The sequence below is a fragment of the Pseudorca crassidens genome, chromosome 2 (assembly GCF_039906515.1).
Source record: "Pseudorca crassidens isolate mPseCra1 chromosome 2, mPseCra1.hap1, whole genome shotgun sequence".
Taxonomy (NCBI): domain Eukaryota; kingdom Metazoa; phylum Chordata; class Mammalia; order Artiodactyla; family Delphinidae; genus Pseudorca; species Pseudorca crassidens.
Window position 1 is genome coordinate 161,568,226 of NC_090297.1, and position 14,619 is coordinate 161,582,844.

At 40.2% G+C, this 14,619-nt stretch overlaps 1 protein-coding gene across 3 annotated transcripts in view; it reads right to left on the reverse strand.

Annotated features, from left to right (window-relative positions):
- Positions 1 to 13,461, reverse strand: part of AHCTF1 (AT-hook containing transcription factor 1) — a 79,450-nt gene extending 65,989 nt beyond the window's left edge. For all 3 annotated transcript variants that reach the window (XM_067729555.1, XM_067729554.1, XM_067729553.1), the window contains exon 1: positions 13,108 to 13,461. The gene's annotated coding sequence lies outside the window, so the exon portion shown is untranslated. The remainder of the gene's footprint in view (positions 1 to 13,107) is intronic.
- Between the last annotated feature and the right edge of the window lie 1,158 nt (positions 13,462 to 14,619).

Genomic DNA, 14,619 nt, shown 5'->3' on the forward strand with positions numbered 1-14,619 from the left:
TCCATTGTAAACAATGAAAAATGATGGCTGAAACATAAAAGTATCTTTTTGAAAGATTACGGAGTTGGCAAAGCCAAAAGTGGAAACAGTAGGAATTTTGGAAAATATATAAGCTGGCTTGGGTCTTGAGGGTTAGCTACTAAATCCGGTTCTGGTGACCCTGATCTTGTTTTGAGCATCCTGAGGTCCACAGAGGCTGAAGAAAAAGCTTAGGGCTAACCCCCCCACCCCCATTAAACTCCATAGGGCTATATCATCAAGCATAAAGGTGAATGAGACAAACACCCTCTGTGCAGGACTGCGAGCAATAAAGCTGCTCATTTTGACCATGGCTGAAAGTTTCTACACAGAAAAAGAAAATTTCCCTTCATACAAATTAGTGGCCAGAATTCAAGCTATGGTACCAGAAAATACTCAGGTGAAGAATATTATAAAGTAGTTTCAGGTTGGTAATGCTCCAAGCAACCCACAGAAACCACCAAATATTTGAACTGAACTCTTTGGAATCTCAAAGAGTTCTCAAAGATGAAGTTCCAAAGAAAATGAGCTTACAATCAAAATTACAAAACTTTAACAAGGATATCAGGATCAATAGCCAGCAGAATCAGGCTATCAAAGACTTCATTCAGATACTGAAAAGATCAGAGAACAGAAAATAAGTATGTTTAATAGGTTTAAAGAAATCAAAGATTTAGTTTGCTAATGAGGAATAAACTTTAAAAATTATAATGAAGGGGCTTCCCTGGTGGCGCAGTGGTTGAGAGTCCGCCTGCTGATGCAGGGGACCCAGGTTCGTGCCCCAGTCCGGGAAGATCCCACATGACGCAGAGCAGCTGGGCCCGTGAGCCATGGCCGCTGAGCCTGCGCGTCCGGAGCCTGTGCTCCGCGATGGGAGAGGCCCGCGTACCAAAAAAAATATATATATATATATATATTATAATGAAAATTGGTCAAGTAGATTTGCGGGGGAAAAAAGAACTTCTGGAATGAAAAATGAAGTAAAATTTAGAACTCAATGGGGAAAAAACCTCAATGGAGCAATGAGAATGTAGCAGCTACAGTGCAACAATATGAACAAACATCAGAGTATATTATTAAACAAAAGTAGAGAAAATACATGCAGAATTACATTTATATAAAGTTTAAAAGACTACAAAACTAAAAAAAATATTTCCTAAGAATACAAACACATGTAGCAATAGTATGAATAACACAAAGGAAACCATAAATACAAAGTCCACAATAGTAGCTACCCATGAGAGGAGAGAAAGGGGAATGGAATGGAGAATACACAAGGGACTCCAGGTAATGGTAATTTTCTTTTTCTAAAACTTGGTAGCGAGAACATAGGTATTCTTTGCATCACGGTTCTCCATAACTTACAAATATTCTTTTGTACCTACTTAAGTCAATAAAAACAAACTCAAAAGATAAGAAAAGCAGTGGAGAGAGAAAATGTAGCACAGAGAGACAAAGAGATGAGTAGTTAAAAGTTACAGGCAATACAGGGAGAAAATCTAACATACGTTTATTCAGAATCCCCCCAAAATATAACATGAATGGCAAGGAGGAGGCAATATTCTAAAAGATATTTCCCAGATTTGTAGAGACAAACTAATTCTCTGAAATCAGGAAGACCAGTGAATCCTAGGTCAAATAAAAAGAAATGACTTTTCAACAACAGTGGAAGTCAGAAGTCTGGAATATCTTCAAAATTCTAAGCAAAAATAGTTGTCAACATGCAGTTTATATATCACTGAAATTATCCTCAAAAACAAATATGAAAACACATTTTTGGACAAAAACTGAGTTTAGCACAAACAGATCCTCCCTTAAAGGGAATTCTAAAAGAAGGCTTCAGGTAGAATAATGATCAGACACAACTTCTGAGACACAAAAGAATGGTGTGTCAAAGTACTGGTAAATAAATGGAAAAATCTAAAATATGGACAATATAACAGCAACAATAATAATGGTCAAGTACTGGATTTAAATAAAGCATCTGTAATCCTCTTGTTGTCTTGAGAATGAAGAGACATTTGACTTATTTTAGACTTTGTTACATATCCAAGTTGAAAATATATATAGGAAGAGGCATACACAAGAACGTATATATTAGTAGAAAGTTTCCTTAATAGGAAAATACTAAAAATAACCAAACAAAATAAAGAGAAATTTGCTTTATCAGATTATAAAAACATATTATTATTCAATACATTATAATAATTAAAACTGTAATAATAATATGCTAGTAATGGACAAATCGATCAATGAAACAGATAATTTAGACACAGAACCACAAAAATTTAGTAGATGATATAAGCATATTTGGGTATTTCAAATCGGAGCAGAAGTATGGACTATTCAATTAATGTTACCAGTACAATTTGTTCCAGCAAAGAAGTTACACATTGGTAGAGCAAAGTTATACACACATTACCCACACACACACTACACACTCCTCCCCTAATATCTAGAAAATGAATAAAAGTATATGTGTGTGTGTGTACATCATGAAACAATACAGAAGAAAGAAGGTGAGTTCAAAAAATCCATAGAATTCTAATATCCTTCAGTTTGGAAAGAAGTAAACTAGAAGGGTGAATAGATAACCCTAGGAAAATTCCAGGTCTAGAAGCCTCTCATTACATACTACATACCATTGAACCTCATCAGTGGGCCATCTTCCAGGGCACTGTGCTGCTTTATTGGGAGAAAGGCATTAACATCCAAAGGAGTCTCCCTGGCAGGAGAGTAATACCAACTACAAGTCATTTTACTAGGTACATGGTTCCCCAGCAGGGACTACACACAATTGTAACACTCAGCCCAAGCCATTCTCAGAAAATAAAATCAATACTATCAAACTGAAACCTATGTCAAAACAATAGTTAACAGCCACTCTTAACAGATCTTTCTTTAAAAAAAACAAAAAACAAAAAAACCCAAACACCACTCTTATAAAGAAATGACTGATGTGTTAAAAGAATTATCATAAGCTTAATAATTCCTGTCCTTTAATTTTAGTTTTTTCTTATAAAATTAATTTTCTAAAAAATAACATTTATAGTCTATTGCATTTCATAAAACTAGTCTCTGTGTGAAATCTTATACCTATATATCTGACTACAGAGATGTCTGAAATACAAAACATTAGTACTATTTACTTTTGTGTGACCCAAATTTGGGGTGATTTGTTCCTTTCTTTATACTTTTTTGGTATGGCTTGGATTTTTTAAAAATGTTTTTCATTTTTATAAAATGAATTAAGTAAAGAACTTTTTAAAAACAAAAAAATCTAAAACAAAAAACTTTGAAAATACAGGAGATATTTATATAATCTAAGATGGGAAGAAGGTGCAAATCAACCTAATATTCACTAACAATCAAGAAAATGCCATGTTAAATCATGATACCATTTTTGCCAATCACTGTTAAAGGTATAGAGAAAACACACATGTGCTTATACACTCTTGCAGAAACATAAACCCCCAAAGCCTTTTTGGAAGATAATTTGCCAGGCCCTAATTTTATGCGGACAAATCTTTTGACTTGGTAATTCTAGAATTTTTATTTCCTACAGGTAAAAAACTTTACCTCATTATCGTATCACACCAGATCACCAGGAGAAAGAGATCCCTGCTACTCCATGGCTTCAAATACTGTACGACAGCAACACCATATTTTTTCCAAAGTAACAGACACTACTAACCATTCTCTATGTGGATGCTTCCACTGCACCTCAAATTCAACATTTCCAAAATGAAACAATCTTTCTCCCTCCTCTCTACAGATTTGTTCCTTTTCTTCTGTTTCTTCTCTCAGTTAATGATTCCATCACCTACCCAGAAACTTTGAGGACTTGGTTAAAACAATGATTCTTCAAAAAAAATTTTCCTTGCCCGGGTTAAGTTACAATTTCATTTGCTCCTGATAAACCTGGTACTTCCCCTATCATGGATGGTACTTATCGCACTCTATAATTTCCTCTTTGTATACCCAACTAGAAAGTTCTAAGGGGACAGATTAGATCTTACTTATTTTAATCCAAGTAGTTTCCACGCTGGAGGGGGCAAAGAATATTGGTTGACTACATGAATAAATGGTTTCCTTTTCCTCCCCTTACCCTGCAATACAAGTGGTCACCAAAAACTGCCCATTTTACAAAACAAACAAACAAACAAAAAAAAAAACCTCTGCCTTCTAGTCCATTATTTCTCTTCCTAGTGACTCAGGCTTTATCAAAACTAGACTAATGGTCTTTTTTTTTTTTTGCGGTACGCAGGCCTCTCACTGTTGTGGCCTCTCCCGTTGCGGAGCACAGGCTCTGGATGCACAGGCTCAGCGGCCATGGCCCACGGGCCCAGCCGTGGGATGGGGCACGAACCCGTGTCCCCTGCATCGGCAGGCGGACTCTCAACCACTGCGCCACCAGGGAAGCCCTAGACTAATGGTCTTTTGATCTCCAGTCTCCTGTTCTTTCTGGTCATTCTACAATTGGCAAGTACTTATTCTCACTACCAATTTATGTGAAAAGAAAAAATAGATTTGAAAAGGTTACTCAAAAACATGAGTTATAATTTTCTGTCCAGGCTATGAATGCTATTTTCTGGACAAAAATCTGATCAACTACGTCAAAAAACATGTATGTCACCATTAACTCAAAAAACTCAAAAAAAGTTGTGTTTGAGACTTCCTAGTTAAAGTGTAAGTTTTTTTAAAATCCAAAACAGATCTAAAAGTATAATCAAATATAAAGTAATTAGACTATTACTACTATAACATATAGTCAGTGAGAAGTAATGACCTTTAGCCTCTTATAATTATATTAACATCTTATATATACATGATGGTCCTAGGCTCAAGCTTTAGATGCTGAAAGCATTATGTTTTCATAAAGTGATTGTATCCCTCTCCTCCTAAGTATTTTAGTACCAAAGAAAATTTTACACAAATTTAGGTAGGAAAGGCCACAATCACATTGTTATTATGTTGGTTTCACCTCTGATGGCCTTCTCTAGTCTTGATTTAAAAAAAACAGTGTAATGGTAAACTGAAGTTAACACATTTTTCCTATTAAACTTAAAACCCAAATCATTTCTCTGAAGCTAAAACCTCCAAAATTCTGTACACTTTGGGTAGCTTTTCCCAAAGTATAGTCACTGGAGTGTTCATGGACATTAGGCAAAAAAGTTCCATGATCAATGCAAATCAATCAACCAACAGAATTATGAGATGACTTCCACAAAGTGATTCTAAAATTCATCTGAAAGGTGCACAATAATCAATTTTTTGAAAAAGAAATATAATAAATGTTCCATTTCTCAGGCTGGATGTGTTTTCTGTTATGCTCTTTTTAATGTAAAACAAAGATTACGACGTGGAAGTAGTGGCTCAAACAATCGCAATATTTAAAAAGAGAATTGTAATTTCCATTCCCAATATATTCTCCCACCTAAAAAAAAGAAACGAAATATGTGAAAACAAGTTGTTCAGACACCAGACAATAGGTAGCACAGGACAGTGGTCCCTAAGAAAAGAAAAACAAACAAGATGACTTCTAGGACTGTCCCAGGTTACCGTGTATAGCGTGTATCCAGAACACAGAGCAGAGAGGGGGAACCCACATAGAGCCCAAGGGTCGCCTTGAGTTGAGAAGACAGAGTTGAGAATTCCAAAGGTAGCTAGAATTCAAAGGACAGAGTACTGCAGTACAAAGGGTCATACAAAGAGCTCCGGAGATTTGCAGTGGGTTCTCCTGAATCTTCACATGGTTAATATAAGCATGTAAGGAAACTACCAGAAGCCAAGAAATAAATCATTGGAAAAGTAGAGGAGAAACAATCCCCAAAGTGTATGCACGCCCAGGTATAGCTCCAGAGTGAAAAAAAAGCCTAATACATGCGCAATGAGTAGAGTACTCAGAAAGGTACTGACTGCTTCAGGAGTGGGGAGAAAAATTAGCCCTTGTCTAAAGGCTGCTCTGGTCTAAAGCTCAAAAAGCAAGCCTCAAAAGAATCAAACTGTTTCCAAGAGATTTAGCTGCATCCCAAAACAAAGCTCAAGAATATATAAATGATTGCAAAAATATTCAGTACTCAAGAAAGTAAAATTCATCATGTCTGGCATCCAATCAAAAACTGTCAGGCATGCAAAAAGCAGGAAAATGTGACCCATAATAAGGGGAAAAAACAACAACAAATAGAAACGGACCTAGAAATCACACAGAAGTTAGAATTATTAGATGAGAACAGTAAATCAGTTATTCTAGCTATAGTCCCTAAGTCCAACAAGATAGAGGAAATCATGAACATGTTAAGGAAAGACTTGGAAGATATAAAAACGTCTAAATTAAATGTCCAGAGATGAGAAATACATTGGATGGGATTAACAGTTTAGACACAGAAAATATTAGTTAACTTAAACACCCACAGTAGGAGCTATCTAAATAAAATGAAGCACAGAAAGAAAAAAGGCTGGGGTGAGGAGCAAAAGAAGAGAGCATCACTGAGCTATGAGGCAACCTCAAGTGACCTAATATGTGTAATAGGAATCTCCAAAAGGAGAGGACAGAAACATCTGGAAAACTAATGGCCAAATTATTCCTAAATTTGATGAAAACTACAAACTCATAAATCAAAAAGGTCAGTAAACTTCAAGCATGAGAAACATGAAGAAACGCTACCAAAATATTAATACATCCTAATCAAGGGACAAAGAGAAAATATTAAGGTAGCACACTGCAGAGCAACAAAGAATTACGAGACATCTCACTGAAAACAATGCAAGCCAGAAAAGTGGAACAATGGGCTTCCCTGGTGGCGCAGTGGTTGGGAGTCCGCCTGCTGATGCAGAGGACATGGGTTCGTGCCCCGGTTCGGGAGGATCCCACGTGCCGCGGAGCGGCTAGGCCCGTGAGCCATGGCCGCTGGGCCTGCGCGTCCGGAGCCTGTGCTCCGCAACGGGAGAGGCCACAACAGTGAGAGGCCCGCGTACCGCAAAAAAAAAAAAAAAGTGGAACAATGTATTTTAAGTTCTGAAAAAAAGCAAGCTGTCAACCTATAATTCTATATCCAGTGAAAATATCTTTTTTAAATGAAGGCAGGGCTTCCCTGGTGGTGTAGTTGTTAAGAATCCATCTGCCAATGCAGGGGACACAGGTTCGAGCCCTGGTCCGGGAAGAACCCACATGCCATGGAGCAACTAAGCCCATGTGCCACAACTACTGAGCCTGCGAGCCACAACCACTGAGCCTGTGTGCCACAACTACTGAAGCCCATGTGCCTAGAGCCCATGCTCTGCAACAAGAGAAGGCACAACAACGAGAAGCCCGTGCACCGCAATGAAGAGTAGCCCCCACTTGCCGCAACTAGAGAAAGCCCGTGTGCAGCAACAAAGACCCAACGCAGCCAAAAAATAAATAAATTAATAAATATTTTAAAAAATAAATTTTAAAAAATGAAGGCAAAAGAAAGCCACTTCAGACACAGAAGAACTGAAAAGACGGTCACCAGTAGATCTGCACTACAAGGAATGTTTAAGAATTCCTTCAGGCAGAAGCAAAATGATACCAGATGGATATCTGGATTACGTAAAAGAATACAGACTTCCAAAAAAGGTCAAAACACTTTTTTTTCTTATTTTTAATCTCTTTAAAAGACAATTGTTTATTCGAAGCAAAAGTGACAGCAATATATTGAGGAGTTTATAACATATTTACAAGGAAAACAAATGACACAATGGCACAAAGGCCTAGAGAGGAGAAATAGAAGCATATTGTTACAAGGTTCTTAACACTATACACGAAATGCTATGTTGTTTGAAAACAGACTATAGTAATTTAAAGATGGACACTAGAAACCTTAAAATAAACATTAAACACACACACACACAGATATAATGAGCCAATGAAAAATAAAATATCAACATAAAAAAAGTTAATTCAAAAATGCTATAAAAAGAGAAAGAACAAATGGCTAAATGGGAAAAGAATCTGAAAAAGAATAGATACATGTATACGTATAATTGAATCACCTTCCTGTACACCTGAAACTAATACAACATTGTTAATCAACTATACACCAATATAAAATAAAAAATTTTAAAAAGAACAAGTGGGACAAATAAAAAAATAGGAAGATGGTAGATTGAAACCTAACCATATTACATCACTAATTACATTAACAAAATGACTTTAATATTCTAATTAAAAAGCAAAGATCAGTCAGACTGGATAAAAAAGCAAGACAAAGTTTAAATAAAAAGCTTAGATAGGTTAAAAGTAAAATAATGGAAGATATATCATGCTAACAATAAAAAAAACAGAAGCAGCTTATTAATGTCAAAGTAGAATTCATGGGACTTCCCTGGTGGTCCAGCGTTTAAGAGTCTGCCTTCCAATGCAGAGGACGTGGGTTTGATCCCTGCTCGGAGAACTAAGATCCCACATGCCACAGGGCAACTAAGCCCGTGTGCTGCAACTGCTGCTCTAGAGCCCACTCACCACAACTAGAGAGCCCAAGTGCTGCAACTACTGAGCCCACGCGCTCTGGTGCCCACGCACCACAACTAGAGGGCCCAGGCACCACAATGAAGGATCCCGCATGCCGCAACAAAGATCCTGCATGCCACAGTTAAGATCTGACACAGTCTAATTAATTAATTAATTAATTTTAAAAGTAGAATTCAGAGCAAAGAATATTACCAGGGATAAAGAGGGTCATTTCATAACAATAAAGGGGTCAATTCTGACACACAGGAGTTCAAAAAAAGGTTCAGTGAGTGAAAGAAAAAGTTTTCCAAATTTAGGAGTTAGCCTTTGAATCTATAGGGCAAAAATTGGCTTCTGGTTTCCAGACCTTTCAAATCCCATATTTACAGTGTGAATTTTAACATTTTAAGCACAATGATGAGAACTTCTAAATATTATATTAGAAAGAACATCTTATATAAAGACATATCTATATATACGTCTTCACAAAAATACATTAAGCAGCTATGGTCAGTACTGTACAAAATTAAGTACAGTCCTAGCCTGACATGCCAGTATTGACAACCTCTAAAAAGTAATTTACAAAGTTTCAAATCCTTCCAAGGTCTAGATAGGCAGAGCAAGAAAATTGTGCCTAATTTCAATGAAAATATTGTCCACTGTCTTTATAAAGTACAGATGGATTTTCACTCCCTTCACAAAAACCTTCAATGACTCCCCTACTGAATATAAAAACTGACATCTTCAGCCACAGGTAATCAAGGCCCTCCACAATCTGGCAGTCTCAGACTATCTTTACAATGTTTGTCTCCCCACGCCCCTTCCTTCATCAGTTTGCTATTGCCTCGCATATTCATTCTTTTATTTATACTGTTCCCTCCTCTACCTCCTTCTGCCAAAGCCCCATTTAAGGACTAGATTCCCAGTGTGGTCTGGGTAGATCAATCCTTTTCCTATTTAATCTCATCTCTGAGCTCACTCCTTTCCACATTTATGTTAGCAATCCTAAAAATAATTTTTGAAATCCGTTATTTGTATTTGCCGGTCTTCCCCACAATACTGTGAATTCCTAAAAGACAAAAATCATACCTTATTCCTGTGAATTCCAGAGGGTCACAATGCCTTGCAACTAACAGGTCCTAAACATGTCATAAATTAGGATAGCAAGATACTAGCAGGGACAGGAAAAGACATGTTGAACAATAAATATAATCAATTTTTAAAAACTCAATATTCTTAAAACCCAACAAGAAAACAAACAACCCAATTAAAAAATGGCCAAAGATCTAACAGACACCTCAATAAAGAAGATATACAGATGGCAAATGAGCACATGAAAAGATGCTCCACATCTTATGTCATCAGGAAAATGCAAATTCAGACAATGACCTACCACTACACACTTACTAGAATGGCCAAAATCCGGACGCTGACAACAACCAAATGGTGGTGAGAATGTGGAGTAACAGGAACTCTCATTCATTGATGCTGGGAATGCAAAATGGTACTGCCACTTTGGAAGACAGTTGGGCAGTTTCTTACAAAACTAAACATATTCTTACCATATGATCTGGTGATCACGCTCCTTAGTATTTACCCAAAGGAGCTGAAAACTTATATAAAACACAAAAACCTGCACATGCATATTTTTAACAGTTTTATTAATAATCGTCAAAACCTGGAATCAACCAAGATGTCCTTCAGCAGGTGAACTGATAAACAGTGGTACATCCAAACAATGGAATATTATGTAGTGCTGTAAAGAGTTACAAGCCAAGAAAAGACGTGGAAGAAACTTAAATGCGTATTGCAAAGTGAAAGAAGCCAATCTGAAAAAGCTACATAGTGCATAATTCCAACTATAAGACAATTCTGAAAAAGGTAAAACTATGGAGACAAAAAGATCAGTGATTGCCAGGAATTAGTAGAGAGGGAGGGATAGAGAGGGGAGCACAGAGGATTTCTAGGGTGGTGAAACTACTCTGAATGATATCATAATGGTGGATACATGCCATTAGACATTGACCCAAATCCATAGAATGTGCAACACCAAGAATGAATAGTAAACTATGGACTTTGGGTGAGGATGTGTCAGTGCAGGTTCATCAATTGCAACAAATGTTCCAGTCTAGTAGGGGATGTTGATAATGGGAGAAGTTATGCATGAATAGGAGCAGGGAAAGCATATACCGGAAATCTCTGTGCCTGCCACTCAATTTTGCTGTGAACTTAAAAATGCTCTAAAAAATAAAGTGTATTAAAAAGAGAAAGCTCAGGGACTTCCCTGGTGGTGCAGTGGTTAAGAATCCGCCTGCCAAGGCAGGGGACAAGGGTTCGAGCCCTGGTCCGGGAAGATCCCACATGCCGCGGGGCAGCTAAGCCTGTGCGCCACAACTACTGAAGTCCACACGCCCAGAGCTCGTGCTCCGCAACAAGAAGCCACAATAAGAAGCCCGCGCACCACAACGAAGAGTAGCCTCCCGCTCACCACAACCAGAGAAAGCCCACGCGCAGCAACAAAGACCCAATGCAACCAAAAATAAATTAATTAATTAAATTGATTCTTAAAAAAAAAAAGCTTAATACTGGATCCCACTTGTTTTTAAGTATACATTGCTTCAATATTAAGAAGCAAAGCAAAATTTGCAAAAGTACTAGGAAAGATATTGACACAATAGGAAAAATCAGTTGTGTGAAATACACACATCCTAGAAGGCTGCTAAACTCCACAACAGAAAATAAAACTTTGATCTAGTTGTTCAATAATTATAATGCACCATATACTGAGCGAATATTTCTACAAAACATTTTGTATGCATTTTGACTTTAAAAAAAAAACACTAAGAATTATGATATAAATGTAAACTAGCTGTGGACCCAAAAACGTCCAGCCTTTTAGCAGTTGTTCTTTCAAACTTAATTCAAACAGTTACCAATCACGAACTACTTTTAAAACATCGCGTTGGGAAGGGAATGCAAGGGCAGAAAGATGACCTACTTCCTGATCTCAAGGAGTTTACATTCTAGGAGACACATAATCAACCATGAAAATAAATGCTACAATAAAGGTGTATATTCTGTGAGATCCCAGGAAAGAACTGGGATAAAGAGAAATGAAAGAGTATATAGAAAAGATGGCATTTAAGCTAAGGAGGATTTGAAAGCTGAAAACTTGAAAAAGGCAGCGATGGCACTCCAGGCTGAAGGACAGGAGCAAAGGAACATTAAAGTACATCTTCAAGAAAATGGGCCCAGGATTGGGGATGATTCTGGAATAGCCGAAGCATAAATTCGGGAACAGTTGAGGGTGGACAGCAGACAAGATTTACTGTAGAGACCGCTGACCTAACCTAGGGAAATGAGACTTCATTCTGAAGAAGAAAACGAAAAATCTCCGGAAAATTTTTATGGTTAGGAAAGAAACAATGTTTTGTGTCCTCTTAAATCGAGATGTGTCCATCCCAAAATTGCTGTATAACAATCTTTAAAAAAGAAAAAAAATTTTTTTTGGTAATTATTGCTGTACTGCGAATCGGTGACATTCTGGCACTAGGTTATTGAAAAATTAGAATCAAAAATTACAGTACGAGGAGAATGTAGACTTTCCCTAGCGCTTAACACACTCAGAGCATGCCTCAAACATTAACTTGAGCTGGGCTTGTCATCCCTAGTCAAATCCTCCAAAATAAGTAAACCTACCCTAATTTCTTCTCTCCTTACAGACTTAATCAATGAAAGCTCACTAAAGAAAAGTCCTTAACATCTACTGGCTCTTTAGGATATTTTAAGAATACACTCAAGTTTAGAGTTTCCAAGAGACCTATATTTTATCCTCAAGGACCCAGGTTCTTATCAAGTATCTTCTCAAACTGCCCATTTGAAAAAAGATAATAACGGCTAGTTTGAACCTCGTTGGCTTTGAGAACAAATTAACCTCCCCACGCCCCCCAGTCCACGAGTAACAAAAGTAATTGTCCTCAAGTTTCCAGGTGGCACAAGCAAGGCAAATTAATACCCACTCCAAGATGTATAGTTATTTTAAATCTCCTTTATCGAACCAATTCACTGCACTTTTCAAATCACGAGGCAAACTTCTCCGCCCGGGACTCATCCCAGCCAGGCCCAGGAGCATGGGGACCACACACCAATGTTAAGACAGACTCAAAGTACGAGCAGGTTCCCCCGGAGGGAGGCCCGCCAAAGTCTCAACCGCACCAAAGAACAGTAGGTTAGAGGCGCCGCGGTCCAGGCCGCCGGGAGGGCGTGAGCACCCGGCTGCCGGCGCGTTAGGCGCGGGGGTTGGACCCTGAGGCGCCTCTACGCCGCCATGTGCCGCCGCTCCGCCGAGGTTATATAACAAACTCCCGGAGCCCTGGAGCTTGCCGCAACCGCCAACGCCCGCATTCGCCCCCTCGGGCCAGCTCCGCGAGTCGGGCCGCTCCGCGAGTCGGGCCGCCGCTGCTCGCTGAGCGGCCACAAGTCCGGCCTAGGCCCGGCGCGCGGAGGGCCCGGCGGGCCAGGCGCGGCGAGAGAAGCCGGACCGCCGCTCCGGGCCCAGGCCGCGCCGACCAGCCCTCCACCGTCCCGGCCCAACCTCCTCCTTCCCTTCCCACTACCTGAGAAGGGCGGGTGACCGAGCGGCCGCGGCCGCCGAGTCCAGGAGGGCGCGAGGCTGGGCGCGAGCTCCTCCCGCGCGGGTCCGTCACAGCATCTCCCAAGAGACACAGCCGCCACCGGCAGGGCGCGCACACCTCCGCACAACCCCCGCGAGCGCCTTCGCCGGCAACAGGCCGGCCGACCGCTCAGCGACTAAAACGCAGTCGTTGCCTGCGCCGCGGCCCCGGGTCCCTTCCCCACGCGACTCTGTCTCTTCCGCTCGCGCAGCGATGACCCGTCTTTGCGCATTACCACCCGGCCGACACACAGTCCCAAACAACCAGGTGGGGAGGGGAGCAGCGGGGAAGGGCGGAGAGAAGTGGGAGACGGAAAGGAGATCACGGCGCTGGGACCTGAGTTCTCGCGAGTGTTCCGGTCTTGGGCGCCGGCTCTGCGGGAATTTCAAACTCTCTGCGAAAAAAGGTGGGGGAGGGAAAGGGAGGAAAGGGAAGCAGGGTGGGGAAGGGCAGGGCTTTTTTGTAAAATAGGATCTCCCCACCTCCAAAGAGCTGAAGGGAAGAACGACTACGAACCCCACAATGCCTTGCGCGTTAAACCGCTCTGGTTGCCCAGCCCTTGGGCCTAGAGCGGAGTCGGGAGTGGTAGTCTGTACCCGAAGTAGCGCCCGCGTAGCGATCCCGCCGGGTGTCTACTGTGACGGGAGAGTCGCCGCGTTATCTTCTGGATCCGCTTGCCGGCGGCCGAATGATAATCTTTGCCTTAGGTGTTTTTCTTTCTCCCTGCTCCGGCTTTCCGTGCCAAAAGTGGGCGCCTGACTTTTGGGGAAACGCTTCTTTCCCTCTCTGTATTTTTAAACATCCGAGCGTGCTTTCGTGGCCAGAGATGTTCACGAGGTCTAGTCTAATCTTCTAAGTCAAAATTTTACCCCAAGTCAGTGTTGCATGTTTGGTCACCCTGGGGTTTCATTGTGGAATTTCTTTCATTTGTTGTTAGTATCTTTGAAGTAAGTCCCAGCACCACACACTCTTCAAACGTGTGGAATATATCCACAATAGTAAATTCCAAATAAAAGAATTATAATGGGAGGTAGAGGTAGGATTCTAGCAGGCCACGTTTTTTTAATCAGGAAAGTTTATTCTTTTCTGTTACCCTTTCCCGTATGTTTTTTGTCAAAGGCTGTCTTTTAGAATTGTAATATCCTTTTCTCCATAATTTTTGTTCCTTTATTGACAGCAACCTCTGAACGTGACATTTGTTTGCAAAAGGTACTGGGCTAAGTTGTGGTGGAGAAGGAGTTAAAAGAGGTTTTGGGGGACTTCCTTGGTGGTGCAGTGGTTAAGAATCCACCTGCCAGTGCAGGAGACACGGGAAGATCCCACGTGCCATGGAGCAACTAAGTCCGTTCACCACAACTGCTGAGCCCGCTCTCTAGAGCCCGCCAGCAACAACTACTGAGCCCACGTGCCACAACTACTGAAGCCGGCACGCCTAGAGCCTGTGCTCTGCAACAA